Genomic DNA, 12,558 nt, shown 5'->3' on the forward strand with positions numbered 1-12,558 from the left:
TGTCGCGTATGACATGAACTAACACAAACGAAAGGCAACATATTATCAATTATTGAGAGACACTTCCTAGATCAATCTTTGCCAATGTCTCCCTGAATTTCTTTTCTCAATGCACAAGAGCAGATCCTGAAAAAACAAGAATCAAAACCTCAATTCTTTTTCAATTATTTTAGATAAAGAATTCTGAACCAATAATTCAAAGACAGACTTCACAAACCAAAGATCTATACATTCTCAAACCAATGGATAGGAAGAAAGTCCAAACTCACTTTGTTATTAAGAAGCATTAGACCAAATTACAATGATTACACAAAACCATAATAAAAATTATAAAACGAAAAAAAAGGAAATAGATAACAATGGTCCCCCAAATATTGTTATTCACCCAAATATTAAGACTTTGGATGCTTCTGCATTAATTACATACCTAAAAGCGGCACCTTCTTGAGGAAGCTTTAATTCCATGCACTTTGGGCACCTGCAAATAATAAAATGTTGTAAAAGAATGGGAAATCTGAGGATAAGAGAATTGGAAGCATACAAGTTCACTCAATGAAGTTTCAAATCAATTGAAAAAGTATGAGTCAATTAGAACCGAAGCACAAAATCTCAATCTCAGTAAGGAAACACACGAAATTAAAATATGTATGTCAACTGCCGCAAAGTTACTATTATGGTTGAGTTATACCAGTTCGATTTCAATATCAAAGCACCAAAATGGCCATAAGTTAAAATTACGTTTATTGAAATATATTCAGAACAAATAATCCAAATTAAATAGATGAACACAGCAAATTACATACTGAAGATGCACAGGCTTCCTGCATTGAGCACAGGATAAGGTAGTTGCTTCCGCCGCATCAGAGCCACCGGCCATCGAACCCTACAACTCTCGCCCTCTTTTTGTGTCACACCCTACCCCTCTGTAAGGCATAACATGATCCCGTAGTATACCTAATGAATTAACAACTCCGTCATCGATAATCCATTAAATACACTACAAGGGATTTTAAAACTTTTCTTACTTCTTTTACAAAGGTGAGCACTATTTACAGTGTGAAAGACTTTGGTGAATCAAGTGAAACAACTAACTCATTTGATTTATTTGGAATATCTCAGAAAATTTTGGCAAGGTGCCATTTGTATTTTGGACAAAGCAGTTCTTGTAAAACTCAGAAAAAGCACTCAAATATATTTTCAAATCTCAACTCCAACATTTTTATCAACACAACACATTTCTCAAGTCAAATCCACAGTGATTTTCAAAGACTAAGATACAAAGATATAACACAATTTTTACAAGCCAAATAACTCATAATTATTTTACAACTTTATCAGATAACTTAAATTTACAATCGCTCAAAACCAAGAACAAAATATACATACAGTGAATATACATTACAATACAAAATGCCACATGTGGTATACTCACTATACCCAAAATCTCTCATTGGCGATACTAGCATTTAGCCTCGCCTGCTCTGCTCTCTACTGCGATAAAGAATAAAGCTATCACGAGACAATGTCTCAGCAGTGCACAACATTAACCAAATACAAATTTTAAATCACAATTCATAAATCATATCAATAGTGGATACTTAAAACCATAGTTAAATTCAAGACAATAAATGTCAACAAGAATTTAAACTCCATTTGTTAATATCACAATAATTTTCAATAAGTCGATCATGGTTGAATTCAATAGAGATATGTCAATAAGAGTTTAAATCAATTTCACAATCTCACAATACATAATAACACAATTCGATCAAATAATCAAGAATACAGTGTTGCCAATCTATAACACAATTTAGGCCATGACACAATTTTTCCATATATGCCGTGGTTGTACACCACGACAAGACATGCTCACCCCAATAATCAAATCAATGAGGGAGGAAGCTAGCTATATAATGAGAACTCATCCATACTCACCTCGATGGAAGTCAAAGAGGGAGGAACATAATCATACTCACCCTGCACTAATAAGTCAAAGAGGAGGAATAATCACACTCACCCCATTAATGGAGGAGGAACATATTATCGTGTCATGCCAATTGTGAGTCAAAACAATTCCAAACATTTTATTCAAATGATCCGTAAGAATCCAATAAATTTCCAAAGTTATAATTTCATTCACAAAATGGCAACACAATCTGTAATTCACTTCAATTTCCACAAAAACCATTTACTGCTTTTCAATCAATAAGTATCCATCAAATACCATTCAAACAATTTTTCACGCTTTCAAACCATTCACAATGTTTTTCAATCAATAAGTGTCCACCAAACACATTTCCACAATTTAAAACAATGATATGCAAATAGTCAATATTTATTTCCATTGAAAATAATTCAAAAGAAACAGCTTGTTGTGCACAAACCTCGATGATCCCCTCTCGATCCGGACTCGTGTTTCCTTCCTTTTCCCGAGTCTTTGGTAATCGAGAAACACAATTTGAAGTGTTTCAAGACTAATTTAAACTGTCTCTATCGATGGTGTTTGGTAAATAATGCATGAACTCAATTATTCACTTAATCACCTAATATACCGACTCGCTATGCGTTTTAGGTAAATTAGGTTTTAGTGTCGTTAATATGTCACATTAGATAGGGTTTTAGGTTTGGTATGTTTTACCAAAGTCATTTACTTGCTTAGTGCACTTTAATGCAAATTGCTGGATTACGGGAAACTGGTTTGACCTAGCCGGACGGCCTAGTTCCTCGGTTTCGGGTTTCGGTCAAAACTACAAACTTGTAGATCTAGGTCTTATTGCACGCGGGCAAAATTTCAGGTCAATCTGAGTTAAGTAGACCAAGTTATGGTCATTATACAATTGCTGGTCAAATGGTACCAAAAAGGACAATTTTAGGTCAATTTGGTCAACTCTGTTTCGGCCAGTTTTTGGACCTGAACTTGTGCAAGTTGTTTGACTTGCTTATGGTCATTTCTGGGCTTTGGTGTCTTCATAAGACTTGTAGGTATGGATCTTAACTATTCTTGGTTAAAATTTCAGGTCAATTGGACCTGGTTTGAGTGAGTTATGGCCTAAACACTCACTGCTACCCAATTGGTCATTTTTCAGGTCCTAATTGCACCTAATCCGAATTGGTCATTTTTAGGTCACCTTGCAAGCAGAATTTTGGCATGGTTTCTCAATGAAAGTTGGCACATTTTGTGCCTAGTTTCACCTCAAATTGGTCTTATACCAATTGAGGTTACACATTTAAGGTTATAGGCTAAAATGTGTACTGCCCTCAATATGCTTTTCACACCCCATTCAAAACACATATTTACCTTGCAAAGTTTACTTCCATACCCTACCAAATCAGTTTTGGTACATTACCAAAAGCACTTTCTACTTTACATTAACATTATTTTGGGCAGATTCCAATCAGCCTCAACACACCAATATCATTCACAATTACAATTTCTAAGTACTATTACAAACACACCTAACCATTACAAATTTTACACACACTTTACAAGATCAATCTACATACATATCATCAATCCTTCTAGGTTAATATTCTGCATACATTTCCTTCAATATATACCATTACTCAAGTGTCCCCAAGCTGCCACAAACCATTCTTCAACATCAAAGTGCCGTCCATTTTACAATTTCCCCTCCAAGTGCATAAATCACCACATAAACATGAAATAATTCACTAGGTTATTAATTCATCATGATCAACACCATTTCTCATCAATTATATGCACAAATATCTCATCAAAAATGTGACTCATGGCTGTCCAAAATGAAAACAACAATAACCCTTCAAACTCAAAATTTTCTTTCACCAAACTAACACCCATAACATGAACATAAACTTTAACAAAGAAATTCTCAAAAATGCAAACTTACCTTTAATTGTAACTTGCTAAACCTTCATCAAACTTCTCAAAATTAGTATCAATATCTTCCTTGTGATGTGTAGACAAAGTTTAATGAAGAACACTAAGAGGTTGGAGTTGAAAATGGAGACTTAAGAAAGCTTGCATGAAAAATGGCTATGGAGTTTCCTTCACTCTTCAATTCGGCAATTTGAATGCAAATGAGGAAGATGACTTATTCAGCTGCATTTTAAGTGTACACATGTCCCACTATGTATTTAATTAATCCCCTTAGTGGTCCACTTAGTCACTTAATCATATAATAAAGTAATTATTCATTTATTCCACATTTAACCCATAATTTCCACTATTTATTTTAGGTACCACCAATTTAATTTTTCATTTTATTTTCTAAGTGTAATACTATTTATTTTAATGGACATTTAGGTCAAAAGACACTTCGGGATGTCAAATGACCATAATGCCCTGCTCGGGTGGCATTCTGATTTTTCAGATACTGGGTTTTGTCTGTTTTCGATTTCTCACTTTTCTTTGTACTAATTATTTAATTTTTCTTTGATATTTCTAATGATATTTATTCTTCAACAAGGGTCTATTTATGTCCCAAAAATGTTTTCTGTGGTTCCATGATCAGTGGCTAGTCAACGGTCCACGCCATGACTTCCTGCAAGTCACCCATCGCTAGGGTTCTCGCCGCTTAACTTAGTCACATTTCTTTGCTATTATTTTTCCTTTGTTTTTCTTGTATTTTCTCTTCTTGTATTTCATTATTTTATGTCTCTCATTCATATTGAAGTGTAGTTCTAGGCTTCCTAGCCGGACAAAGATCGGTCAATGAGCAAGAGAGAACGCACTACCGAACTTAGGGTGTTACAATTCTCCCTTAAATAAATTTCGTCCATGAAATTTTTACCCAGTAGCTATCTTACAATAGTCATACGTTTATTTCTCCTTTCTATATGATCGTATAATCTTCTTTTTCTCAAATTTGTATAAGACTTTTAACAATCTAATACAATGTTTACTTTGTTTGTATAACACCAATCTCCTCTTACTATTGTGTTGTATAATATTTAGGTTAACGTTTCTTCTTGAATGACCCTTGAGGTCATGTTAGAATCATTCATCATCATTGGTCCTCGACCATTCTAGTCCATAGTCTTCCTCACATTCGTAATATTTCTTTGTTACATATGAATCAACTGTTCAAGTCTCTACTTCCATAACTCTTTTTATCTGTCAATGTTCTATAACTTACTTCCTTTTGTACTGAACTATAACCTTTCGATATTTTAACTTTTGAGTTTTAGATCCCTAAGTAGGATTTTCAAACTTATTTCTAATAATTAAATTGTCCGGCATAACTATGCTAAAACAGTATGCCGTTGGCAACTATTCTCATCTAGGTGTACTATCGGTTAGTACGTAGCTCTACACAATAATCTCAAGTTAGCATCAGAATCTGCACTACAAAGATAAACATCAAGAACATTGCATAGTTACTATGATACATCCCAATAGATCAAACTTTGTTATCTTTTATTCTTTTGAATTCACCGATATTCGAATCTTATTCGATTACAATATCCATTAGCAATTTCTAACAAGAACCTCCTTGCCCTTATCAAGAGCAATTCCATTATCATCTTACTTTACGCCCTCTTGCCTTACATTAAGTAGGCTCACTAATTAGCTTTATAATTTATGGTGTGTTAGAAAATACTTTTCACGATAAACTCTTTCAAAACTAATTTCACTTATTATCACAATCCTTATCTTAAGGGTTAATCACTAATGCGCCAAAATTTATTCCTCTCAGAACGAATAACAATGTAACCTATAGTTCTAACACTAATGTAAAAATATGAAAATTCCAGTCAAACAATACATATATATATCTCAGCTAATTGAGAAAGTACCATAATGATGTCAAAAGTCTCACTTCTTTTCCGTCAGATAGCGTATACTCGTTGAAGCATCACCGCTTTTGGCTGATTCACGAGTCGACTTCTAGGTGTACTACCCTACCTCTACCTTTGCCTCTACTAATCGATGGTGAACTCTTTGGGGTAGAAACTTGGGTTGATCCCTTTGGTGTAGTAAATGATCCAGAACGACTGGATTTACACAATCCTTAGCAAAATGACCAGTCTCTCCACAATTAAAGCATGCTCCTACGGCTCTATAACATACCCCACTATGTGGTTTACCACAAGTTTCAAAGTCGATCCGACAAAGATTTCCGGGTTTCGTTGAGTTGGTGATCGGATCGAGGTGGTTTCATTCCAAAAGATCTATCTCTCTGGACTTCTTACTATCTCTGTCAGATCCCCAAAGTTTTTCCTCTTTCCAAGAGGGACCACTAGAACTCGCTCACGACTTTCCCTCTTTTTCTCGCTTCTCCGATTTCTTTTCTCAAGAGCCGCTTGATTCAATTCTTTCTAATTCTAGTGCTTGAGAAATAAGTTCAGAGAAGTTGTTATGTTTGAATCCGACCACTTGTAACTGACACTAGGCTTCAAGCCGGTTTCAAACCTCTTACATCTCTCCTCGCTGGTAGAAAGTAGACTTCGTGATAATGGCTTAGGCGGGAGAATTCCCTTTCATACTCACCACCGACCGCCCTGCTTGGACTTAGTAATTCTTGCAGCTTCTGGTCTACATAAGCATCATGGACATATTTTTGCCTGAATTACCTTAGGACGTCATTACATGATAGCACTCTATGTTCAACCAGACTGTGGGGAATGGTTTTCCACCAATCATAAGCATCCCCTCAGAGCAAAGATACCGAGTACTCAACCGAGCTCCTCTGCAATGCGCTTTCTTGAATACCCTATCCATTCTCTCTAACCATTGTTCACTTCTAGAGGATCATGTCCCCTTAAACTCTGTAGCCCCATACTTCATCAATTTGTCATATTGTCTAGCGTAAGATCGTGGTTGTACCACCTGTCGTATTGGGACTTGAGTAGGCACATTACCATCCATTTGTTGGAACATTGCCCTGGTCACGAGCGAATCGAGCAGAATCAGATCGCAGGGTGGTGCTACTAAACCACCGACATTATGTAGGCATGGGGCATCCCTTGCACCTCACCTCAATAGATTGATCGATGAACGATCACCCTCTTCCATAGTCAATGCGAGGATTTTAGATCTACTAAACCAATAACACAACGAGATGTCCTCCCGTTAGGGCATATTTATAATGTAATGTAATGTATGTATCAAACAATTATATTGAGCAGTTGTACTGTGAAGAAAGAATATTCAAATTACAGTGAAAACAGTAATTTAAAAACTTTGCTCGATACCACTAAAACATGTCACACCCTACCCTCTGTAAGGCATAACATGATCCCAGAGTATACCTAATGAATTACCAACTCCGTCATCGATAATCCATTAAATACACTACAAGGGATTTTAAAAACTTTTCTTACTTCTTTTACATGGTGAGCACTATTTACAGTGTGAAAGACTTTGGTGAATCAAGTGAAACAACTAACTCATTTGATTTATTTGGAATATCTGTAAAATTTTGGCAAGGTGCCATTTGTATTTTGGACAAAACAGTTCTTGTAAAACTGTAAAAGCACTCCAATATATTTTCAAATCTCAACTCCAACATTTTTATCAACACAACACATTTCTCAAGTCAAATCCATGTGATTTTCAAAGACTAAGATACAAAGATATAACACAATTTTTACAAGCCAAATAACTCATAATTATTTTACAACTTTATCAGATAACTTAAATTTACAACTGCCAAAACTAAGAACAAAATATACATACGTGAATATACATTACTGATACAAATGCCACATGTGGTATACTCACTATACCCAAAAATCTCTCATTGCGATACTAGCACCTAGCCTCACGCTCTGTCTCTCTACTGCGATAAAGAATAAAGCTATCACGAGACAATGTCTCAGCAGTACAACATTAACCAAATACAAATTTTAAATCACAATTCATAAATCATATCAATAGTGGATACTTAAAACCATAGTTAAATTCAAGACAATAAATGTCAACAAGAATTTAAACTCCATTTGTTAATATCACAATAATTTTCAATAAGTCGATCATGGTTGAATTCAATAGACAGATATGTCAATAAGAGTTTAAATCAATTTCACAATCTCACAATACATAATAACACAATTCGATCAAATAATCAAGAATACAGTGTTGCCAATCTATAACACAATTTAGGCCATGACACAATTTTTCCATATATGCCGTGGTTGTACACCACGACAAGACATGCTCACCCCAATAATCAAATCAATGAGGGAGGAAGCTAGCTATATAATGAGAACTCATCCATACTCACCTCGTGGAAGTCAAAGAGGGAGGAACATAATCATACTCACCCTGCACTAATAAGTCAAAGAGGGAGGAATAATCACACTCACCCCATTAATGGAGGAGGAACATATTATCGTGTCATGCCAATTGTGAGTCAAAACAATTCCAAACATTTTATTCAAATGATCCGTAAGAATCCAATAAATTTCCAAAGTTATAATTTCATTCACAAAATGGCAACACAATTGTAATTCACTTCAATTTCCACAAAACCATTTACAATTGCTTTTCAATCAATAAGTATCCATCAAATACCATTCAAACAATTTTTCACAGTTTCAAACCATTCACAATGTTTTTCAATCAATAAGTGTCCACCAAACACATTTCCACAATTTAAAACAATGATATGCAAATAGTCAATATTTATTTCAATTGAAAATAATTCAAAAGAAACAGTTGTTGTGCACAAACCTCGATGATCGCCCCCGATCCGACTCTGTTTCCTTCCCTTTCGAAGTCTTTGGTAATCGAGAAACACAATTTGAAGTGTTTCAAGACTAATTTAAACTGCTCTATCGATGGTGTTTGGTAAATAATGCATCAACTCAATTATTCACTTAATCACCTAATATACCGACCCTCGCTATGCTTTTAGGTAAATTAGGTTTTAGTGTCGTTAATATGTCACATTCGATAGGGTTTTAGGTTTGGTATATTTTACCAAAGTCATTTCCTTGCTTAGTGCACTTTAATGCAAATTGCTGGATTCCGGATACTGGTTTGACCTAGCCGGACGGCCTAGTTCCCTCGGTTTTGGGTTTCGGTCAAAACTACAAACTTGTAGATCTAGGTCTTATTGCACGCGGGGAAAAATTTCAGGTCAATCAGAGTTAAGAAGACCAAGTTATGGTCATTATACTATTGCTGGTCAAATGGTACCAATTAGGTCAATTTTTGGTCAATTTGGTCAACTCTGGTTCGGCCAGTTTTTGGACCCGAACTTGTGCAAGTTGTTTGACTTGCTTATGGTCATTTCTGGGCTTTGGTGTCTTCATAAGACTTGTAGGTATGGATCTTAACTATTCTTGGTTAAAATTTCAGGTCAATTGGACCTGGTTTGAGTGAGTTATGGCCTAAACACTCACTGCTGCCCAATTGGTCATTTTTCAGGTCCTAATTGCACCTAATCCGAATTGGTCATTTTTAGGTCACCTTGCAAGCAGAATTTTGGCATGGTTTCTCAATGAAAGTTGGCACATTTTGTGCCTAGTTTCACCTCAAATTGGTCTTATACCAATTGAGGTTACACATTTAAGGTTATAGGCTAAAATGTGTACTGCCCTCAATATGCTTTTCACACCCCATTCAAAACACATATTTACCTTGCAAAGTTTACTTCCATACTCCTACTAAATCAGTTTTGGTACATTACCAAAAGCACTTTCTACTTTACATTAACATTATTTTGGGCAGATTCCAATCAGCCTCAACACACCAATATCATTCACAATTACAATTTCTAAGTACTATTACAAACACACCTAACCATTACAAATTTTACACACACTTTACAAGATCAATCTACATACATATCATCAATCCTTCTAGGTTAATATTCTGCATACATTTCCTTCAATATATACCATTACTCAAGTGTCACCAAGCTGCCACAAACCATTCTTCAACATCAAAGTGCCGTCCATTTTACAATTTCCTATCCAAGTGCATAAATCACCACATAAACATGAAATAATTCACTAGGTTACTAATTCATCATGATCAACACCATTTCTCATCAATTATATGCACAAATATCTCATCAAAAACGTGACTCATGGCTGTCCAAAATGAAAACAACAATAACCCTTCAAACTCAAAATTTTCTTTCACCAAACTAACACCCATAACATGAACATAAACTTTAACAAAGAAATTCTCAAAAATGCAAACTTACCTTTAATTGTAACTTGCTAAACCTTCATCAAACTTCTCAAAATTAGTATCAATATCTTCCTTGTGATGTGTAGACAAAGTTTAATGAAGAACACTAAGAGGTTGGAGTTGAAAATGGAGACTTAAGAAAGCTTGCATGAAAAATGGCTATGGAGTTTCCTTCACTCTTCAATTCGGCAATTTGAATGCAAATGAGGAAGATGACTTATTCAGCTGCATTTTAAGTGTACACATGTCCCTGTATGTATTTAATTAATCCTTAGTGGTCCACTTAGTCACTTAATAATATAATAAATTAATTATTAATTTATTCCAAATTTAACCCATAATTTCCACTATTTATTTTAGGTACCACCAATTTAATTTTTCATTTTATTTTCTAAGTGTAATACTATTTATTTTAATGGACATTTAGGTCAAAAGACAATTCGGGGTGTCAAATGACCATAATGCCCCTGCTCGTGGCATTCCCGATTTTTCAGATACTGGGTTTTGTCTGCTTTTTCGATTTCTCACTTTTCTTTGTACTAATTATTTAATTTTTCTTTGATATTTCTAATGATATTTATTCTTCAACAAGAGTCTATTTATGTTCCAAAATGTTTTCCGTGGTTCCCCGATCAGGCTAGTCAACGGTCCACGCCATGACTTCCCATGGCCACCCATCGCTAGGGTTCTCGCCGCTTAACTTAGTCACATTTCTTTGCTATTATTTTTCCTTTGTTTTTCTTGTATTTTCTCTTCTTGTATTTCATTATTTTATGTCTCCTCATTCATATTGAAGTGTAGTTCTAGGCTTCCTAGCCGTCCGACAAAGACGGTCACCGAGCAAAGAGAACGCACTCACCGAACTTAGGTGTTACATTTTGTCTCTCCCAACAGCTTGCAGTCCAATAATCTGTAAATCGATTGATCACTATCAGTGGCTACAAAGATAAAATTATAAAGAAAGTTGTTCCATTGAGTTCAGATTATTGAACATGATAAAGAAAACAGACCTCTGGTTAATTGCGGGTTGTCGAAAGGAGGATTTAGAATCGAGAGGGTTGTGTAAAAGAGAGCAAGGGAAATAAAATTGGGCAGGAGTAGCTAGGGTTTTTAGAGAAAGACGAACAAGATAATCAGTAAAATCAAAGATGTAGTCTAAATGGTGACTTATAAATTCCCAATTGAAATCAAAGGGCAACCGTGGTAATGGGCAGACATAAGAAAGAGGGAGAGGAGCAAGGGAATGGCGAGATTGAAAAAAAAAAAGGAAGGAATTTTAACTTTAGCAAAAAAAAAGTGCCAGGTTTTTTTTTTATTTTTTAAGAAAATTAAAAATTAAAAATTTTATTTAATATTATTATTTTTAATAAATTATTTTTATTACTATTAATAATAAATATTAAAATAATTAATAAATTTTAAGCTATATATTTATATGGAAAAATCTAATTAGCCTACCATGAATTTTGAAACCGAATCCATCGGTTTCAAATTCATAGGATTAGAAACCGACGAATCCGGTTTCTAATATTAATATGAAATCTAATCATCCTAACTTCTATTTTGAAACCAAATAAGTCAGTTTCTAAATCATGGGATATGAACTTGAAATGTAATGAGCCTACCTTGAATTTTGAAACCGACCAATCGGTTTCTAAATCATGAGATTAGAAACCGATAAAATCGATTTCTAATATGATCATGAAACCCTTGATTTTTGAAACTGAATCAATCGGTTTCTAAATTATGGATTGAAACCGACTAATCGGTTTCTAATATAAACATGAAATTTATTTATATCTCTTAAGTTTTGAAACCGAACTAATTAGTTTCTAAATCATGGAATTAGAAACCAAGAATCGCTTCTAACACTAACATGAAAACTAATTATCCTATATAGAATTTTGAATCGATTTGAAACCGAGATAATCAGTTTCTAAATCATGGATTAGAAACCGAGTAATCGCTTTCTAATATAAAATGATATAAGTCATGGGATTAGACAGAAAAATTGGTTTCTAATATGAATACGAAATCTAATTATCTTACCTCAACTTTTGAAACCGAACAAATTGGTTACTAATTAGAAACAAAAAATGATTCGGTTTTAGATGTCAGTTTGTAATCGGTTTCTAAACCGATGCTAAATTTGCCCCCAAATTGTGCCACAAAATTTAGAAACCAATATATTTCCGTTTCAAAATTCGGTTTCTAATTGGTTTCTAATCAGTTTCTGATATATTTAACCCATTCTTCCCAATTCCGTTTCAAAAGCCGTTTCAAATTACAAACTGACATAAAATCCGTTTCTAAATTCGGTTTCTGTTTCGATATTTTCTTGTAGTGTTGTTATTAGTAAATATTACTATTATTTTTATTATATTATATTTTTCTATTATTTATTATTTACTAATTTATAATATTATTAATTC

At 34.3% G+C, this 12,558-nt stretch overlaps 1 long non-coding RNA gene across 1 annotated transcript; it reads right to left on the reverse strand.

Annotated features, from left to right (window-relative positions):
- Window positions 1–906, reverse strand: LOC131171435 (uncharacterized). Its single transcript, XR_009142111.1, has 3 exons — window positions 804–906; window positions 428–478; window positions 1–126 (listed from the first exon to the last, which is right to left on the reverse strand). It is a non-coding gene; the product is annotated as an uncharacterized LOC131171435 (long non-coding RNA).
- Between the last annotated feature and the right edge of the window lie 11,652 nt (window positions 907–12,558).

This window comes from Hevea brasiliensis, chromosome 12 (assembly GCF_030052815.1).
Source record: "Hevea brasiliensis isolate MT/VB/25A 57/8 chromosome 12, ASM3005281v1, whole genome shotgun sequence".
Taxonomy (NCBI): Eukaryota; Viridiplantae; Streptophyta; class Magnoliopsida; order Malpighiales; family Euphorbiaceae; genus Hevea; species Hevea brasiliensis.